Consider the following 20,639-nt stretch of genomic DNA (forward strand, 5'->3'; position numbering starts at 1 on the left):
AAGCTAGTAGAATCCTGTGGAAAGCCTAAAATCTTGTGGGGTGAAGGGAGGGGAAATATCACAGTCTAAGGATTTCTCCTCTCTCATTATGGAAGATTTAAAGGGATTAGTCTATTTTCTTTAATACATGAAGTTTTATTAAATTCCATTGTTATGATTGTAGTTCATGAAGGGTAATGTCCATTCTTGTGTCCTTCCTCTTGTGCTGAGTGTGTGTGATATTGGGCTGGGCTTGCTGTGGGGTGTGATTTTCACCTCTAAACCTCAGCCCGCCTGCATGGCGGCTCACCCCCTGATCCTCACTCAGCCAGTGAAGCCTATCTCAAGCACTGTGGCACCACAGCGTTGGAGGGGATTGATGAATATCTCTGACTCTTACCACTTGGGCTATAAATCTCTGACATTATCCCTTCACCCTGATAGCCGCAGTGAATAATTATGGCATGTTTATGGAAGCAATGAGTAAAAATATGTCTTATTTCACTCTGAACACCATTACAACCTCTCATCATTACATGATCGGACTTCTCATCTCAAGAAAAAAAAGTTTGATTCCTTTGAGAGCGCTTTTCTCCTGCACCTTCCAGGAAGGGTTGCTGCCCCTGAATGCTTACAGCTGCCTAGATTTCTCTCCTCACACCACTCTATAATGAGAACATTACAGGGTATTAATCCAAGTGTGTGCTCAGTCATATTAGACATTAAAAAACACACAAAGCCATTGAATGCTGTGGGAATGTTATTCAAGGCCCGTTAAAAATGCAGCCTAGGTTCACTGAGTATGAGGATTAGTCCAGAGTCATGGATTTAAAGTTAATCACTCTTCCAACCATATTGTTAAAGTTTCATCCACTGTCAGGTCCAATAAAACCTTAGTGATATTATTACTGTTTTTTTTTTTTTTTTTTTGGGGGGGGGGGGGGGTGTTCAACAATGCCTACTCAGATGGAACACAGATTTTAGATGCACAGTACAAAACACTCTTTTTTATGCTTAACCGTAAGTCTAGCTGGAGATGCTTTTGTTGTTGTTCCTGTCAGAAGCCTCACCTGCAGGTGAATTTGAATTTGTTTGTTTTAATGGCTCATTTGTGTGTAATAGAGCACAGAAAGGGAGGCTAGGCGGTTTGATTAGTTTGCATATTTCATGTTTACACTTTATACATGCACACAGACTTGCTTGCTGTAAACACACCCGTAACCTACATTATCATCCAGAGTGTATGTTTTCATAGTAGTGTGAGTTAACTGTGAAAAATAAAAAAATAAAAAACCCTCTGCCAAACTTGTTCTGCCACACACGTGAGATGTTCCCTCAAAGCAGCAGCAAGAGAGAAAATCCAGTGTATTTATCAGCTCTATCATCACCACAGACATGTTTCTGCTCCCAGTTGTTCTCTTTGTAATCTCATGAACAACAACCTTGTAGATGTGGCGTCTGTGCTATAAATGAAATTAATTAACATTGTGTGGCTGAGCCCCATGGCAGGGCAGCCTACTTTTTTTTTTTTTTTTTTTTTTCCTCCAGGCATTAACCTCTCATTGAAAAGCTTAGTTAAATTTGTGATTACAGAACACATTAGGTTGTTATCTTTTGATGCTGATATATTTTAAGATAGAACCTCTGGTGCTGGAAATTGGAGATGCTGCTGCAGTTTTTCAGCTTATGGGTGGTACCAAGCAAGCTTTTACTGAACACAACAAACAAGCTGAATGGTGAATCAGAATCAGAGCTTTGCTGCCGTGTGCTTGTGTCTGCGTGTGTTGGAGGTACAGAGGCTGACTGACAGAAATAACTCCTGTGAGCAATCCAAGACTGATTTGTAAAAGGCTTGGTGGATGTGTTTTTTGGACACGCTGCTGCTTTCCACACATTTGCACTGTACTTCTTGTTGAAATTCTGACTTGTGGACTGCAAGATGACCCATCTTTTCCCCCAATTTTTAAAAGGTTGAATAGAAGAGCTCTCACAATACAAGTTAGTTTGTTGTCACAGCACCTCTCTAAGAGTATGTGTGACAGAGCAGCAGAAGAGCTGTTCCAGTATCTGCTCTCAGTGGGTGAAACATGTTGTCCAGCACAGCAGTAGGGAGGATACTACGGAGCAGATTATAATGATACAGAACATCGTCACTTCCTGGACCAGAGCCACTCTGCGGCCATCTGTCCTCTGTCCATGGACAGCCGGGCATTTGTGCTTGTGTGTGTGTGTGTGTGTGTGTGTGTGTGTGTGTGTGTGTGTGTGTGTGTGTGTGTGTGTGTGTGTGCGTGTGTGTGTGTGAGTGTGAGTGTGCGTGTTTCGGATGTAATTCTAGACGTTAACCACACTCTTTTACATATGCTTTGATATCCTATTTAGCTTCCTCCCTATCATTTTTCTCTCGTATACATTATCACTCTCTCCGACTTTCAGCACCGATCTGTGTGTCTTGAAAGCTTCACTGGTTTCAAATTTGATGATTGTTTAGGCAGTTTACCAAATAAAACAATGAAACTGAAACAAAATGCCAAGAGCTGCTTGCTTTACTACATTCAAATTAATAAGAATAAATTAGTTGGTTAATTGAGGTATGTCTTTTGTCTTTATAGGCAAAAGATTAGTTGATTAATGTCACAACTAATAAACTGATAAACAGTCTCAGTCTCAGCCTGCTCAGCTCGTAGTCAGTGCAGTGCTGCCATCAGTATTTTTTGTCTCTTGAGTTTGGAGATGGGTTCTGATAGCCGGTTCCATTTTGGGTTTGGTTTCAAGTTGGTAACATACCCCAATTTGTCGAGCCCCACCACTCACTCTTTTATTACAACTCTTTTATCATATATTTTTTGTTCATGATTTCGTGATAGCCTCTTTTTGCTTCTTTCTAGCACTGCAGGCATCCACAAAGAGAAAAACAAAACTAGTGACAAACATGTGCCAACTCAGTGACACTGTTGTGAACAAGATTGACTGACTAAACACGGCAGACCACCTTAGCTTGAACATTTTGAAGTAGGCAAAACGACTGCAAAATGCGATAAAGTGTGGAATGACAACTTCCTTGCTTGAATATCTATTGACCATCTATCATGTTCAGGTAAGATACATTAATTTCCCACCAATCAAATTGCCTAAAATCATTTGATGGGGGATTTGAAAGGACTCATATCCAAAAGTGGATTCAGGTTTGATTAAAAAAACCATCCTTGCTTCAATCTGATCTCTTTTAGACCACAAGAAACTTATCTCCCACAAGTCTGTCATAAAAAGAAAAAGAAAAAAAACATTGCTGTGACTGTTTAGCGTTTATTTTTTTAATATTCTGGGGCTGAAATAAAGATTAAGGCTCTGTGAATTCTACTTTCTTACTTTACATTCTGTACTTTTACTTCTTCTTGTTTGCAGTAAAAGGCTTCAAAGTGGAGCTGGTGGTTTTCATGAAGTGCCACAACAAATATTCTCCATGCTTTCACGGGCTGGGTACATTTTGTATTTTTAATGGGCTGAAGGTTATTTTGTGCTCCACTGCAGCTTAACTTTATATCTAAACTTATGATATCAAATCAAGCACCCACAACATTAGACTTTACTGTAGACAGACAGATGGAGAGACAAGACATGACAAATTCACACCTGTTCACACAATTAGAGGAGTTGATTCTCTCATCAGCTGGAAGCAGTATTGTGGGAAGTGAAGTCACGTGTGGCACAGATCTTCTTTTTCACATGACTTTGGCTCTTATCTTGCTATACGCATTTCACTTCCTACTTCACTGCTTGGTTAATGAATTCTTGTCTTGTGTGTATGTTATCTCTGCATTTTACTAGTATTTGTCAGTACCAGGGCAGTACCCAGTGGGCACACTCTTTGCAGTGTAACTCGTCATCTTTGCTACTGACAAAATACAACTTAAAAAAGTGGAAAAATGGCATGATTAAAATGTATTTGTATGGATTTGGTGGGACAGCCACAAATAGTTTACTAATTCATATTTTTCTAAGAAATGAATCTCACAATGTGTGGTTTGACTTACATTGTGCTCAGTTATACTATATTGAATGCTGCTACATTATTAAATACAAAAACACCAAGTGATGGATTGTTTGATCAATCCTGTGTAGCCTGCTACAAACTGAGGAAATTGTTCAGCTTTGATTATGTAAAAATGAAATACATGGTAAAAATTTCTCTAGACATTGCAGTCAGCACAACATCCACTGAATCAGTTAGATATAAGTGAAGGGCCCCTTTGTCCAGATTGTTTCCTTGGCTGATGTGAATGAGTATTTGTGGTGCCCTGGGGCATTGTTTCCCCATGTTACACTGCATCAGGAACCAGAGAGATAAATGGGCCTGGCCTGTCCAAGGCATCAGGACTTCTTCTCTGTTCAACCATAACTAGTAATGTCCTTTCATCCACTGCCTGCAGTGCTATAGATAATGGAGTATTTGAAGAAGAACAAAACAAAGAAAGGGGATGTGGTTTATGCGATGACAGTGGATGGTATGATCCGAAATGTCAGAAAAGAAAAATTGGTTATGTGAAATGGTAAATAGAGCAATAGCAGCAGGGCTTAAATGTAAGTAAATAAAGACAAACTCAAATGGAAAGCATGAAAATCTAAGAAAGAGGGCTGTGAGGGCAATGAAGGAATGAAGCAGACAGCAGCCAGCTGAAAAGTGATCAGATGATGAGAAGAAAGAGCTCATGTGTGGATGGATGGATGGATGGATGAATGAATGAATGAAGAGAGGCGGGACAGCAGGCAGGCTCCATGGGAGATTGGCTTAAGTAGCATTGTGCCTGGCTCCCTGCAGTCACTGAGCCACCAGTTCAAATTCAAAAGAAACCTGTCAACGTAAACGCATATCCTGCTAAGACATGCCTGGACCCAGTCACATGTAATCACACACCGAGAGATATACTCACACACACTGTGACGGCATAAAAAGACTGTCATTAATCCGACCTCTACAGCTGTAATAAATATGCATTTAAAGCCTTTGCACCATAAACAGTGCTTTGTGGTATCTGTGCAGATGGTAATATAAGCAAGCTGTATGAATTTCATCGAATATATCTGTTATACTTGTGGCACTGTACTATAGCCCTCTCATGCTGACGGTTGAGAGGGAGTATGTGTGTCTTGGAGTATGTGAGGATGGTTACTGGGAGTGTTTTTCTCTGATAACCTCAGTTTGTTACTTTTTGATCCTGCTAAATTAAGATAAGGGGCTTGGTTAATTAAACTGTCACATGGCAATACCTTGAGGAATTGTGAGGCCAACGCAGCTTTAATTGGGTGGCTGCTATTGTCCCTGTGCTGCCTCCCTTCCCTGGGTAACAGCCCCACAGAGGGGAAAAACACCCTCATGGCTACTGGCAAAGGATGGAAGAGTTAAGGGAATGATGAGCTTGAACATTCAAATGAAGACGAGCAGGGCATCTTCATTTGAATAAAACATGGTGATCTGCCTTTAAATGTGCAGGGAACTATGTGTCCTTCTTAAAATACATGTAATTTAAGCCGCTAAAGACATTACACCCCTAACATGTAAGTTTTAATTGCTGCTTCACTATTCAAGAATGAGAGTAGTGTAATTTTCAGTGCATAGCTGTAATCTCTGTGGTGCATTAGTTGCAAGTCTCCAAAGTCCCATAGACAATGTCAGCAAGCTTAAGATGCATCTGTAATTACCAACAGCCAATTAACAGCTGACCTCACCATCCCACCTCAAACCACAACAAAGATCTATTATAGAGATTTAGATGACTTGCAGTGTAAACAGCTAAATGTGATGGGTGTTCATACAGTCCTTATGGGTGTTTGCACCTCCTCTCTTGGTTTACACACAAACATCATTGAAATTCAGACCACGACCAGAGGTAGACGGTTGGATGTGTTTGCAGATGTGTAACAGCTTTTAAAGAGAACACCTTTCAGTTGATCAGCCTATCCATGTTAGTCCTGGTAGTTAGCACCAGTGCACATACATATTTCTGAGGCACTACACATTTATTATTTTAACTGAAATGTCTGCAGCTGTGTCTGATATAGGTTTAGAAAATAATCATTTTTAAGGTTATCATTGGGGTCTTAAAAACATTGTATGGTGGTTGTTGATGGAAGTATCCTCAAAAGCATAATGCCCATTCTGTGGTGATGTTTTGAAAACAGTTGTCCATCTGTCCCTGAAGGTGATCAAAATCTGCCTTGATTAACAAGTGGGAAATCTGGGTGATGGTCCCCTGTGCTGCCTCTCATCCTCTCCCAAGTGGGGATCAAAGAGGATGAAGTTTTGAGCCCAGGGATAATCTAGTTCCCTAGATTGTGATAATGCTGCTCAGGATGATCATGTGGATGAGAGCGGGTTTGGGTGTGCTCACGGCTGTGGGTTTGTGCTTGCATGTACTTGTGTGCCTGCGTGTTGGTGCTCAAAAGAGAAGAGGCAGACAATAGCAGAGCGAACCAGTGAATTAGTACACATAGACTGATGGAAAACACACACTCTTGCTGTTGCTGTCTCCAGGCAACCGCATCAGAATTCAAGACATATCGAACAACAGGTGATTGCCACCATCTTCCTTTTTCAGCTTTGAGGCGCTAAATTATGACCACTTCTACTCAAATGTGAATTAATATACAGCAATTTCAAGTGGCAGTAAAATTAGACAGATTTTACTGTATATACATGCTTATTTTATATACAACACATTGTTTATTAGAAAACACATTTGCAGCTTGACATATAATCAAAACAGTTAAGTGCAGAAAATTTCCTTGCAAACAACTGAGACTTAGCTTTGTTTGTGTTCTTTGAGAATTTTTCTTGGCGAAATGACAGTGAGCTTAAGCTCTGCTGAATCTCATTTTAGTTTTAAGTTCCCTGTTGTTCCACATGGTCTCTTCCCACCCTGATCCGTATCTGGTATTGGTGTCCAGCTGTTCCATCAGCACGACAAGTGGTTCAGGAAACTCCCTCATTGTTCATTGACCAATCACAAACCCACCAGAATGCTGTCAACGAGCATTTTCCACCCAGTGGTTTGCATTTGCCTGCACCTGTGGTTTTAGCCCAGAGGGCAGGGGATGCAGGGGAGGGGGTGGCACAATGGGGAGAGTCTGGGCATTGGGGTGGAAAGACAGTCAAGGTTGGGATTAGGCTGCCTTTCTGTCTGTTGAGATTAAACGAAATGGAATTACTGTGAATTTCCCCCATTTTGTCGTGTTTTCCTCAAAATGCATCAGAGGACAGCTGAACCTTGCCACCCGCATTTGCATTTTGAAATTTGCATGTACTCATTGGAGCTCGGAGGCAACTTACAGTTGTGTGTGCACGTATGCATGCGTGTGTGTGTGTGTCTGGGCATGTGCTTCATAATTTGACAAGCAAAATAAAGAACTTGTCTAAACAATCTCATAGACCTGACTGGAAAGAGCCTGTACTGCATCTATGGAAATCCTGCATTTGAACTACCAGGACAGTTAAAGCATTTGTTGCCCAAAATGTACTGGAATGTTAAGAAATTACACTAACTGCCTTCACTGACTTACAACATGTTGTAACACAGTATCATACTGCGGTAGAGAGTCTACTGTGGAGAGTTACTAGAATAGATATACTCTGCACTGCAGTACTTTGCTAGCCTGGGTTGTGAATCTTATCAGGCGGAATTGTGGTAGTGGATTTTGTATGTGTGTGTGTAAGTGTTTGTGAGTGTGTGTGTGTGTGTGTGTGTGTGTGTGTGTGTGTGCGCCTGCGTGTGTGTGTCCAGGCCCCTCTGGAGTCCATTAATCCCAAATCTAACAGACTTACTGCAGAGGCAGCCTTTGATGTGTGCTGAATCCCTCTCTGGAATATTGGATCCTGCTTCCATAATATTCACTTCCCTTTCTGTCATCAGGAATGCATTGTTTCTTCCCCCATGATGCCAGGATTGTCCAGCAGGACAGGTGGCTACCGTGTTATGAGTTTGTTTACAATTCAGGTGTATTTTCACCAGTTCTCTGATCTGTAATTTTACATCTCTGAGCTCTTTTAATCCCATTCTTATCTGGTGTAAGCCTTCTAATCTTTGACCCTAATCTTAAACCACCACATAGAATGGGACAGCATGGGCTGAGGAGAGTTGTTTTTCTCACCTTCAAATTCAATGCATACATTTGTCAGAGAGAGCTGGGGTCCCCTAGCCTTTGGGTTTTCTTCCTCACGAGCCAAGTCTGAGAGGTATTTATTGCTATATATTTCTATTTATTTGTGTTTTATTGCAGTGGCCTGGACTTGAACCCAGCCTATTTTAAAGCCTTGTGCTCATAACCCACCAGTCTCAGGAGTGAAACAGATGGAGAGGCAAAGAAAGTATAAATTAGATAGTGAGATGGAAAACACATTTCTATTTGAAATGATTATCCCCCCTGACGGGTAGACTAATAGACCGTTATTGCATTTCCGTCAGTTTCTTTTAATCTAATCATACTTATAAACAGACGAGTGAGAGTGTTAGTGTGTGCGCGTATGTTTATCCATACAGAGACACAAGCAACCAGTGTCTAGACTGCAAACACCAATTTGGCTGGGGCACAAAGGAACATCAATGCTAAAGCAATGTTGCTGAAACACAAGGCATATTCCTGAGTCTTGCATGGAAAGGAGATTGTTGTGACAGACAGACGGCGATAGGAGGAGGAGGAGCTGGTGGTGCTGCAGAAAAAGAGGAGAGGTTGGCAGAGCTCACTGTGGCTAATACATCCAAAGTGTGTCAGTTAGCTCTCTAAATGTGTTAGGCCCCGGGGCTGAGAAAGCGAACACCATTGACGTTAGGCCCCGGGGCTGAGAAAGCCAACACCATCGACTCAACCTTCCTCTCTCCACCTTTCCACTTAGCCTCTGTTCAGCACCCGCCAATATCCTTAGGGGAGGTACACTGCTGTTCATTGGCACAATTGATCAAATGCCTACATGCTAAACTGTACAGTTTTCTTATTGCTCATGAGTACACATGCTAGGGCATGAATTTAGAGGGGTGTGCTGCTAAGTGCCATGACACATAGATTTAACAGGTGGTGTGTCTTCACATTTCTTTCTCTCTTTTGGCAGATGTGTCACATTGTTTAGCAAGCAGTCAGGCTGAGGGTGATACTGTTTTATTTCATAGTTTGACACTTCAAATAGTATCTGTGTCAAGTACAGAAGACAGAGAAAGTACAGTCATTGGAACGTTAATGTTTATTATTGTATATTTTGTGTATTGATGATGGTGTACAATATGAATTTAGGCAAAAACCTGTCCCAGCACTGACATTCCCCTTTATTCATCAGATTACATATCAGTAGTGCATATTTCCATGTGATTTAGTGACACTGAAGGAACAGTTATAATACATTATACATTACATTAATACAGTTAAAATACCTGATTCTATGTGCTCCAGTGATTCAAAGCAGAAGAAAAATGAAACTATCTGCACACACTAATAAGCAGGCCTGGCCTGTCAGATCACACTGAAAACATCTGACTAGTGTCATATTAGGAAAATGTTCTTAAGCTCATAGCATTTTTGTTGCTGAATTAATGTGAGGGAAGTACACAACAGATCATCACAATATTTTCCCAGGAAATACTGTAGGTTCTCCTATGCCATTCTGTAGAATTGATATGATTTAATAAAAATAAAGAATGGATCAGATCATTGGTGTTTCTATCTTCATCATTCAAACATAGTCAAACTAGGTTTCTAGCACTAACTGAGATTTAAGAATTTTATATCAATGTTTTTGTTTTTTTCCTGCATTATACGTTGACTTCCATATTATTTAATATGTGTATTTTTTTTTATTTTGGGGGAAGATGGATTTCTGATATCTTCTGTCACTTTTTTCTTGTCTGAAACACTTCTCATAAGCCCCAGTCACCACCAGTCAGACCCAATTCATTCTTCTAGGTTTTGGCCACTTCTTGGATTTCATTAGGCTTGAGTGTCAAGCCTCTTGACACATTTCACCTGCCTACCCTATATTTATTGAGTTTGATCTGTTTCAGCCACTGAGAGGAGAGGGTATTGCTAGTGGCAGCAAGCTGTGAAATAAGCATATGACTGGCTGAGATTTCTTTTTCCTCATTTTTGCATCATTTTTATGAATTTGGCTGCCTTAATGAATTTTATCTCAAAGCTCAGCTTAAGAGCTCAACACTTTAAATGACCATGGTCATTTGATACCACAGTACCCAGATGAAATAGTAAAGGCAATACTATGCCACTGTATAATGTAAAGTGTATGTGTTGTCGTATTGCACTGATGGTTCTGTTGAGACAGAGAATCAGAAGCATTTTCCCTAATCCTGCTAAAGCAGTACACATGGGAATGATTACTTGCACAAAGCCATGACACCCTGAGTTGTTCAAATCCCTTTGTTTGAAAGAGAGCGACAAACAGAGAGGCAGACACAGAGAGAGAGACAATAAAAGAAAGTTATTTAATTTAGCAAAATGTGACAGGATTGCATGATGTCTGGTGGATCTTGTTATTGTATGGATTGTCTGAAGAAAGCCTCCACAATACTTAATGTGTTTATCCTTGTTGTTTTAGATCAGTTATCAGGACTGGACCATGGTGCCTCATCTTAGGCGCAAAATCCAAGAGATCCCTCAAATCTAGAGTGTTGGAAATAGTACCATTAAAGTGGCATGGTTAAAATGTAAAAATATGGCGGAGTGAAGCACTTCAAAAGACGACCCTCTGTGAATTAGCAACAAAAGGTTTCCCTTCATTCTTTCTTTAATAGGGTGTTTTAAACCTGTTTTCTCCTTGGATAGAAACAGGATTTCTGTAATGAGCTGGTGACTCATAGATTCTCTCGGCTTAATTTTTTTTAATTCCCTGCCCCCTCCCTTTTCTCTCTCTCTCTTTCTCTTTCTCTCATGCTTTCTCACTTTATTTCTTGCGCTCACTCTCTAAATAGGCCAAGGCAAGTTTCCTTGTCGACTACTCGGGGAAGGAAGTAGATTAAGGCTATTAACAGGCAGAAGGATGCTGATCAGCCTTTCTGGTCTCTGGTCTCATGTCTGGTCCATACTGTGCTCTCTCCTGAGGCTCTTCAGTTATAGGCACCCTTTGTGTGCGTGTGTGTGGCGAAGGAAGTGTTGTTTGACTGAAACAGCCCATTTGATTCCTACAAATATACTCAAATACAATCTAAGGGTGTCACACAGCGACCAAAGCAGGAAAAAAAAAAAGAGTTCACTCACTCACATCTGCAAACAGTAAGTAGTAGTGAGTAGAAATAAAACATGGTGCAGGCATGCTGTGTCTGTTTATGTTGCTTATGAGTGAACATGCTGCGATTCACACAGTAAAGACAAGACACACACAAGCATGCTATATTTAGATGACAAACTGCGGTAAGCCCAGGCTAAAGAGGGAAGAAATAAACAAAAGAGAAGAAAAAAAAGCAAGGCGGTCCAGAAGCATCCCCTGTCACGGTGCAATCCCCCATGTCCTAATTACACAGGCTTAGAGGAAACGGAGGATTAGCCACTGATTCACCACGCTTCTCGCCTCATCTTCTAATAAGTCCCCTTCTTGTCTCCTTGCCACCCTTTGTGCCACCGTCCATGTCTCTCTCCAGGTAAAGGTAGCACGATACTATTGACCTGTGGCTTTCTGTCTCTCTTTGTTCCTTGCGGCTAGCATGTCTGCCTCAGACAACACCACCTAATCCAATTGTAAAAGTAGGCTGTGCAGCAGACTTTGTTGTTTATTCGCTGTTCTCGTCATTTTATGTTCAATATTTGGACACAGGACGGTGTTTACATCAGTAATACATGGGATCACACTTTCATGTTTGCATGCCTTGTTTTGTATGTATATGTTTCTCCGTGAGTGCCTCTTTATTATCAGGTAAATTAGCTTTTTTCATTTTTTTTTTTTATTGGTCGTCTTTTGTTAAATGTGCCCTCTGGAATCCATCTATTCATCAGTGAGTACAGTACACTGAGCATGTTTTATTTATGGCAAAATAACTTTATTTACATATCAGGTAGAGTCAAGCTGAGAAAACCAGTTGAGATTGCTGATGTGGGGTTTTCACACAATATCTCATTTGTCTGTAAGCAAATGAGATATTTCATTAAAAGAAAAATGTTCATACATTTCATTGCATACTTTCAATGTGAAAGGCACAAAAATAAGTTAGCATAAAATCGCTTCACATGCAAATAGACTGTATTGTAGTTACTATACAAATAGTATTTCTTACAGTTTTCTGTTGTATTTGTGTATATAAATAGTACATTTTTTATACATAACATGTACATGTTTTATAATAATATCTTGAGTTGTCACCTGCCACAAGATTAAATCTGGACTTGTGTGCAGGTTTAGTTCCTTTTTCATATTTTTACAACACAGTACCTTATATAGATATAGCATGCGTGTATTGTAGCAAATTGAGAGTTATGTATGCACAGGTTACAGTATCTAAACTATTTATACTTCTTTTATTCCAGCTTTTACATGTTAATTGTTTGATAGGTATAAATAGCTTGATGACAGCAGGAATGATGTAAAGGTTGTTCCTCTCAGACATCTATATCTAATGGCTTGCCTGTGGCTGCTCTGCTGCAATTGCACCACCATTAGAACACTTAAGGAGTGAGAGAAAGAGGAGTTGAAGAGTGAGCTATACCTAGAGGAAAAGTAAATTATAGAAGATCTTAAGTCACAGGTTGGAGAAGAGGCTCAGGTTTTTTGATTGGCTGAAATGAGGATCTTCCTTGACTGACCTTGCAATATTTATTGAGTGCCTCTGACTGCTGTGAACAGTGAATGCTCCAAGCTGAAAAAAAAAAGAATGCAAAAATACTTTATTCTCAGTGTTAGTTTTCTTCCTCTCTGTTCATCTGTATCTAGCAATGAAAGCGTCTCAATGAAGAACGCTTAAAACTTGGTTGAATAGGTTGCTCAAACACAACAGTGGGAATTTTCTGAAGAGTGTTGTCACACGTCACGGATGTGGTTACAGATAAACATTAGTTTGCCTGTTCTCAGCGCTTTTTGTCCTTGGAAAGGTTCCCATGGCTGTTCATTGCTGTTGAACCCGTTTGTTGAGGTTTTCTTTTTTCTAGTCTGTGGTCTGATTGTCAACAGGCAACAGAGAAGTGGCAAGACCCTCCCCCATCTCTTTTTTCACACAGTTGTCTCAAGGCTGACCTTCACCATCAATTAAAGCAAGCAGAAACCTTTGATAACTGAGATGATAGCACATGGCTCAGCTGTGAACTAGAAATCTAAAGCATGTAGTGAAAACACACAGAATGCAAGGAAAAGCTATTCATATTTTAATGGGGTATCTTTAAATCAGGTTCATTAGAAATGATCAATATGCCCTCAAGTTGCAGGCACAGTGACATTGGCAGAATCTTAAGTGCAGATCCCATTCTGTTGTAGTCAGACATCAACAGGCGAACACATATGCACACACACACACAAACGTGTACAGCCTTTATATAACCAGGTAGGTCAACAAATTTGTAATTTTGAGGACCACATTGTGCATTTCAGGGCCCTCGTTGCAGCTTTGTGTTAAAGGGAAAGTGCTGTTTGAGAACATCAACCTGGCAGTCCAGATGCCCCTCATCTCTACAACCCACAGACCTCTCTTGCCACCCACAGCACACAGCCCTGCTTGCTCATCATTGATTAGGCTTTGTGTGTTTGTTTTTGTTTGAATATGAGCTTATGCTTCTCTTCCTCCTCCTCTTGGGTTTTTATCCCTCTCTCTCCTATGCATAAATACTCTCTCCTCAGGGTGTTCTTTGAACAACTTAGCCAGGCATTAGCTGACGGAGGGGCCCACGGTTTGCGAAGGAACGCCTGAAGAGAGGACGTGTTTGATCCTGAGATATATGTCCTTGATTCAGTGTCGGCATCGCCAGCCACCAGGCACTCCCACCGCTGCTGCCAAGCATTTCCTGCTATGCATCAGTATTTTCTTGCCTCCCACTGTGATAAAAGCTATTACACTGGGGAGAAGTATCCTTCTCCTTGTGCTAAGCCACTAACTGCACAAAGCAACCCAGATCTATTCCCTCTACACACAACTGCACTCACAATAGACCTTTAAATTATTAATTGTACACTAAACAACAGTTTATCATATAATATCATGAAATTGTTTTAATGTGTATGTAGCTACATTATTTAGATTTATTATGCTGATTGTGGCCGCTGATGACATGGATGTCAAATGTTCTTAAATAATGAGAGCTTTACTAGCAAACAATACATGTGCGGTTCATTCTGAATTACTGTTTTAAATCACATGATGGACACCATTTTACTGTTGTTGATAGGTTTCAATAGACCTGTGGAGAAGTATAAAATATTTGTCCCACAGCAGACTGTGATGGCTACACCAAAACAGCAGATTCATGCAAATACTATTGCACTTCAGCCTCTTGAAATAGTGTTGGCAAAACAGAGAGGCCAACTGTAGAGAGCAGCCTGCTTTCCCAGCATTGCTCTGCTTTAGAATCATAAAAATACCAGATGCAGTAATACATTTGAGTCATTTTCTCATTTTCACCATAACAATGCTGTGTAAGGAGAGAGGAATATAAACTTACTTGGTCTAAATCTGAACTGATGAGAAATAAAACATTCCGATCTTCATGTGTCATGATAAAAACCACATTCACAGCAGAATAAATAAAACAGGAGGTTTTAAAATAAAACAATGGTGGTTTTATAAAAATTTGAGTCATTTCCCCAAAATCAGTATCTGGCAGTCAAAAGATCGACAACAACGATGAATACTATACTACATTGATAGTTTTTTCTGAATATAGCTGCAGGACGAATGAGCCATCCTGTTTACCTTGCAAACTGATTTCTTAGAAAACAAAATCTGAAATTTCTTAAGCACACTCTGTTCACCGAAGACCAAAAAAGTTTGAAATTCTATCTTTAACTGCTGTTGTTTGGTAGACTGGCGACCTGAGAAGTCAGAAGAGATTTACAAAACATTAGGCTCAGTCAGAGTGGAGACTCTCATCTGTGCAGTTCAAATATTTAGTCACCCTGATTGGCGGAGAATGTGGAGGGAGGGTGGGGGCATTGCATGGATCAGCTGGGCTAGATAACAGTAGGCGAGGAGATTAAAAACACAATAACACACACACATGCACACATAAACACACACTGCGAGCTCCCTCAGGTGAACAGGTGCAGTCATGGTCTGTCACAGATGCTCCGCACAATTTGTCAGCTGCCATTCCTCCTGTCCACCTTAGGTGGGTTGGGGGATATTCACCACAACAAAAACCTTAACACACAAACACACACACTATCTCAAATCATTCTCCAATCTCATAGGCTACTTTAATAGCTCATAGAGCTTCCTAATGACTACCCAGGTGTGCATGGTGGTAAAATGATACACCAGCACTGTGATGGATGCTAAATTGGCATGTGTTTGTAGCTTTGTACTTTCTTGCATCTTATTTTTGAGCTGCTTCTGTTGCTTTGTTAGCAGTAGCATGTGTTCACAGCTCTCTCTTGGTTCCTCCCTCCCTCCCTGAGAAGCACAGTGTGTGACAGAGGGACATTAATCACAGGGCTGGGTAATAAAGCGAGGAGGGATGGGCATGTAGGGCCAGGGGGGCAGGCGTCTGGAGGGAGAAAAGGGTGTTTAGGGAAATCACACCATGCTTTACGACACACACTGATACACAGGCACACTTTTTACACTCACAGGTTTAGGTGCACATCCTTCATGCACCATACTGAAAGCTTCCACCCTGAAAGTTTGAAAAATTAAATTGAAGAGAGAAGCAAAAACAACTCAGAATTCCAGGAATGGTGACCATTTACTTTTGCTTAGTCTGTGTTGAGGGAGAGCCCTGCGCCTTCTTTGCCCACCTATGTGTGATTTTACTTGTCCCATGTTCCTCATTAATTGTTAATTTAGTAAAAGACTATTTTTTTCTGGAAGGAAAACAGAGGGTTTTTTTATGTATGATTTGGAAAGAGATAAGAGGTTTTTTATGGCTCAGTAGAAGAAGCACCCTCACTGTTGCTGTGATGCCTAAATGGCTGCAGGGGGGTGTTCATACTGATACTGATATTCTCCTGATAAGAGATGGTGATGAAATGTGGTTGTTTGTATATGGTTGATATGTATTTGGCTAAATGACAACATAACACATAATTTCTTAGTTCACTGTGTTTAACTGTGTAAGGATTTTCTTTTTCTTTGGACATTTATTTCTGACCTCTTTGGGTTATTGGAATTTTTTAATATCCACCTCGTTCCATCTTGACATTTTACAGTGGACACTGGGTTGTGAATCATATCAAGCAAAGTTGTGATAGTGAATATTGTGTGTGTGTGTGTGTGTGTGTGTGTGTGTGTGTGTGTGTGTGTGTGTGTGTGTGTGGGTGTGGGTGTGTGGGTGTGTGTGTGTGTGTGTGTATTTATGGTGTATGGTGTATATCCATGTATATAGCACCACCCTCAATTCTTTATTGTGTATTTTCTGTTGCATATATATTTGAATGGGGTATTAGAAAAGGGTAGGTTGAAAAATTAGATATCAATAATAGTTTTCTGTTCTTGTAAGTCTTGTAAGTCCACCAGAACTACACAACAAAGGTGTAGTGCACTAGATTCTCAAGACTGGGGCATGGAACTAACAAAAAGCAGAGAGAACAACATTATAAAGCAGAAAGAAAAAAAAATTATCTTTCACAGATGAGTTGTAGTCTGTCACTATAAAAGTTGTTTTATTTTTATTTTTGTTTGGTCTCTATTTATTGGTTAGAAGTATTAAGTTATTAGGTATGAATTAACTCATATGTGAATGTTAACTCATTCATACAGAAACATACACATACAGACATACTGATGCAGTTTCAATGCACAATAGATCTAATAAATAACACAATGAACCAGGATCAGTTACTTCTTCTTCTTTTTGCAATGTTACGGGTCTATCTGAACTGGTAAATGCTTCTTTGACACTGGGTGTCCTTTTGCTATTGCTCAAAGGATGTCTTAGAGTGGCTTTGCTACTTTTATATCTGTTTCATGTGCTCTTAGCAGTAAAGATAACTGACAGCTACATAGCTGTCCTATCTAGCTCATTGTTACCCAGTCTTGCTATTCTGCCCTAAAGCAAGGCAATTAACCCTGCCAGGGGTAGTAAGATAGCTCTGGCTGTTCACTGTTAAAGAAGCCTCCACAAACACAAAAGAGTGCGAGGAGTTAATTAAACTTTTTGTTGGCAATAGATGTGTAATAAACATCTGATTTCAATCAGGGATTCAAGTCAAGTGTATACAACAGGGCTGCAAAGATATAAACATCAGCTGTGAATCTTGACTGGGCAATTCAATCAGAGCTTCAGCGACACTTGTAACTGAAGCTGAAGCCAGCCTCGTCTTTTCAGTCTGATGTCTAAAATGTTTTTGTCATGCTTTATACTGAATAATCTAAAATTCTTGCTGCATATCATTGTCCCATCCCCTGTCTTTTCCATTTTTTTCCCCATTTGGTTCAGGGCCATTGTGGTTATAAGATTTACTGTCCTTTTCAAGGCTTGTATGTAAGATGAGATTTAAGGACACATTTTTCTTTAGCCATACAATATCAGTGCCCAAGATTTAAAAAAAAAAAAAAAAAAAAGTGAGCACTTAAAGGAACAGTGTGTAAGAATTAGCCAACCGTCAAATTCATACTAAACAAACGGGGTAGCACATTACCACAAAGTTGGAGTGTCATCATCTCTTTGATTCCCCCTCCCCCATAAACATGAACGTGACTGACAGCATATAGTTAATATGGTAATTTGTTAATATGATTCTTCTTCTTAATGATTTACTGTACATTCACAAATAATGAATAATGCAGATTATTAGTGTGTTTCATCATAGTACCATATCAAGTCACCGACTGAGAGATGAATCAAAATGTGACTAATGATTGTTTCAGGCAATCATTGATAGTGTATCTATCAGTGTAATTTATCTTGGACCATAACCACCACTGAGAGAGAAACTGGAGAGAAAGCGACTGAGCACGCTCCTGGTAGCCAAATCATCACAGGCAAATGTGTCCTTGGTGGAGGCCTCTGTTGCCCATCCCAGAGAGCGGATGGAGTCATGCAGGAGAGAGAGAGAGAGAGTGAGAGAGAGAGAGAGAGAGATGAATGTCACCCTTGCTCTCATATGTCATATTGTTAGCCATAGATATGAGGAGAATGCCTCAAGGTTGAACGTGCAGCTGAGACATGAATAATCTATCATAGGTTTCCTCCAACTAAATAGAGGGAAATATGTCTGCATGGATTATTTATGCTTTAATATGCACACTGTGAATGGACAATCACCTCTGAGAGCATGAAGACATTGTAGGGGCCAAGTTAATTGTATGTGTCTGGAACACATGCAAGATGGCTGTGTGAAATGCAGGGCTTGTCTAGCTGTTATGCTTGGTTACATGTAAGATTTAGATTTTGTGGCGTGGTGATGGATTGCAGTAATAGTGTGTTCTGGTTGGAAAGTGTATTCAGGTTTGTATTATTTATGTACAAGCTTTCGACCAAATCATCAATCTTAGTGCTTTGACATGTTGTTTAGTTGTTTCATGTCAAATGTCTTCTCTCACTCCCACACCATTTAAATGTAGTCCATCTCAAACTGGACCGGCTTCCGCTTTCCAGCTCTCCTCATTTCCTCTTCAGATGAATGCCTTGACACGAAAAGAGTCAGACTCTCTTTGCCGGCACTGTTTGGCTTCTTCAGACATTTTAAGCTCATCTTCTACAGCTTAGGAGGACAGTCTCTTAGGATTTTAGGCTGCTGACCCACAACACAGCACAGACAGCGTAGCCAAGTGCACTCAAGCACATCCACTCTGCCTGCTCATTCGCATCAACGAAAGATTGTATTAGTCCCAAGTTTGTGGTCTTTAAAGCAGCACTCTCGCCATGCTGTAAAGGTCCATGCATCACATAATGGAATTGATGGGGTGGCTTTACAGCTCCTAACAGTAATGTTGTTGTCTTCTCACATTTGGTTGAGAATTACAGTGGAAATTCTGTACAACCCTGAGTAGCCTCATTCAAACTCCTTTAAATGTTGCCTTTAAAAACAAAGCCTAAGGGAACATGTTCAATCCCTGTGTTAACATCTCTCTCAAAATTTCACTGACTGATTTTGGTTTCAGGCTTCAAACCACAAAAGCCTTGTTACACAAAGACAAATTACTCTGATTTAAAATGTGTTTTTTGTCCGATACTCAAAGTATGAGGATGAAGATTCGTCATGAGGAATCAAGGTTCAAACCATTAACATTCAGAAGGGGAGGTGGAAGGTGACAACAAGCAGTTTTCTGTTAATTATAATAGCATGTATTTTACTGCTTAGTCCAAATATTGCTGTATGCCACTTGTGCTATTGACATTTTCATTGGGCTACAGAAACAATTCAATAATTCAGAAATTAAGCGCCTATGAATGGACTTGCCTAATTCCTCTTAACAAAGAAAGCTGCCTCAGCTTTGTTTCAGTTTGTTGTGTTGGATTTTAGCAGTAAGTGTTACAAGTAAGTGTTGCATTCCTGGAAGAAACTAGAACTGAGGTGTTTGTCAGCAGTGTTTGGCTCCACGAACAGGCAGAGACCATCACATCTCAAAACCAAATATGCAAATTAGCCTTAGCCTCTGCATTTGTTTAGAAGCCTGTGCAAGCAACCTTTGGATTTTACTGGAGAGCAGTGTTAAATGCTGGTGTGTTATTGCACTCTTCTTCTTTGTCTAACCTGTGGCTTGTAAAGTTTACCCTTCTTAAACTAATGAAAGGACTGATAAAGGACTGTGAATGCAGCATACTGAGATGTGTCATGTAGCCTGTGCAAATTGTTTGTTTTAGCCCGTTTAACAGTTAAAGTAAATATAAGGAATAAGTGCCAGACATGAAACACAATCAGTCCATTCATCAGATTGTTTTAAATTACCATTTACAATGTATTGCAATGTTAAATATGAGAAACAAGAAACTGGTTGTACCAAACTAATTTGTGTAGTCTTTACTGTCTGGATTTTGTTTGTCTTCTCTTGGTTTTTATCCCACCCGGCCAATGGAAAAAATCCATTTGTGGGACAACAGATGCTCAGTTTTTTTTTTTCTATTTTTCTCTTCACACCCAAGAGGAAAAAAAATGTGCTCCTCTTTTTATTTTATTATTATTTTTTTTAACCAAGTTCTGGATCCATTTGACACAGGCATGAACACTCCCGTAATCAGCAAGAGTGTGCATCCTTCTGAATAGAGATGAAAGAGGGGAACACACATTCACACTTATACACACATGCGTGCACACACAACAACAAGGAGCCCACAAATAAACAGGCACAAACACACAGGGAAGAAGCGCAAGCCATTTGGCACAGCCTCTCTGTCTGGGGAGGGCTTCAAAGCCCACTGACATGAATTTATGATAACGGCACTATGCCTTTGCCAAACCTCAAATGTTGTTGTTTTTCTCTCACTCCCTCTCCATCCCTTCTGTATGCTCTGCCATCCCCTTGATCAGAGCTTTGGAAAATGCTAGCAGGTGTCCCCCAGTCCCTTAGAAAGGTGTGTGTGTGTGTATTTGTGCA

The 20,639-nt window shown here is 40.2% G+C and overlaps 1 protein-coding gene across 2 annotated transcripts in view; it reads left to right on the top strand.

Moving 5' to 3' along the window:
- pcdh17 (protocadherin 17) overlaps window positions 1–20,639 on the top strand; it is a 55,857-nt gene that overhangs the window by 30,177 nt on the left and 5,041 nt on the right. The window lies entirely within an intron of this gene.

This window comes from Toxotes jaculatrix, chromosome 1 (genome assembly GCF_017976425.1).
Source record: "Toxotes jaculatrix isolate fToxJac2 chromosome 1, fToxJac2.pri, whole genome shotgun sequence".
NCBI classification, from domain to species: domain Eukaryota; kingdom Metazoa; phylum Chordata; class Actinopteri; family Toxotidae; genus Toxotes; species Toxotes jaculatrix.